Source organism: Arachis duranensis, chromosome 3, assembly GCF_000817695.3.
Source record: "Arachis duranensis cultivar V14167 chromosome 3, aradu.V14167.gnm2.J7QH, whole genome shotgun sequence".
Classification (NCBI taxonomy): Eukaryota; Viridiplantae; Streptophyta; class Magnoliopsida; order Fabales; family Fabaceae; genus Arachis; species Arachis duranensis.
Window position 1 is genome coordinate 118,175,769 of NC_029774.3, and position 869 is coordinate 118,176,637.

Below are 869 nucleotides of genomic sequence, written 5' to 3' on the forward strand. Positions count from 1 at the left end.
GACCATTCTGCAGGTGGATCTATTCACCTAAAGAAAACGCCTGAAGAGGCTCAAGAGCTCATTGACATGGTTGCAAACAACCAATTCATGTACACTTCTGAGAGGAATTCCGTTAATAATGGGATACCTCAGAAGAAAGGAGTTCTTGAAATTGATACTCTGAATGCCATATTGGCTCAGAACAAAGTGTTGACTCAGCAAGTCAACATGATCTCTCAAAGTCTGAATGGATGGCAAAATGCATCCAACAATACTAAAAAGGCAGCTTCTGAAGAAGCTTATGATCCTGAGAACCCTGACATGGAAGAGGTTAATTACATGGGTGAACCTTATGGAAACACCTATAACTCATCATGGAGAAATCATCCAAATTTCTCATGGAAGGATCAACAAAAGCCTCAACAAGGCTTTAACAATGGTGGGCGCAATAGGCTGAGCAATAGCAAGCCATATCCATCATCTTCTCAGCAATAGACAGAGAATTCTGAACAAAACACTTCTAGTTTAGCCAATATAGTCTCTGATCTGTCAAAGGCCACTTTCAGTTTCATGAATGAAACAAGATCCTCCATCAGAAATCTGGAGGCACAAGTGGGCCAGCTGAGTAAGAAAGTCATTGAAACTCATCCCAGTATTCTCCCAAGTAATACAGAAGAGAATCCAAAAGGAGAGTGCAAGGCCATTGATGTGATCAATGTGGCCGAATGCACAAGGGAGGAGGAGGACGAAAATCCTCGTGAGGAAGACCTCCTAGGACGTCCCTCAAGCAAGAAGGAGTTTCCTATTAAGGATCCAAAGGAATCTGAGGCTCATATAGAGACCATAGAGATTCCATTAAATCTCCTTCTGCCATTCATGAGCTCTGAAGA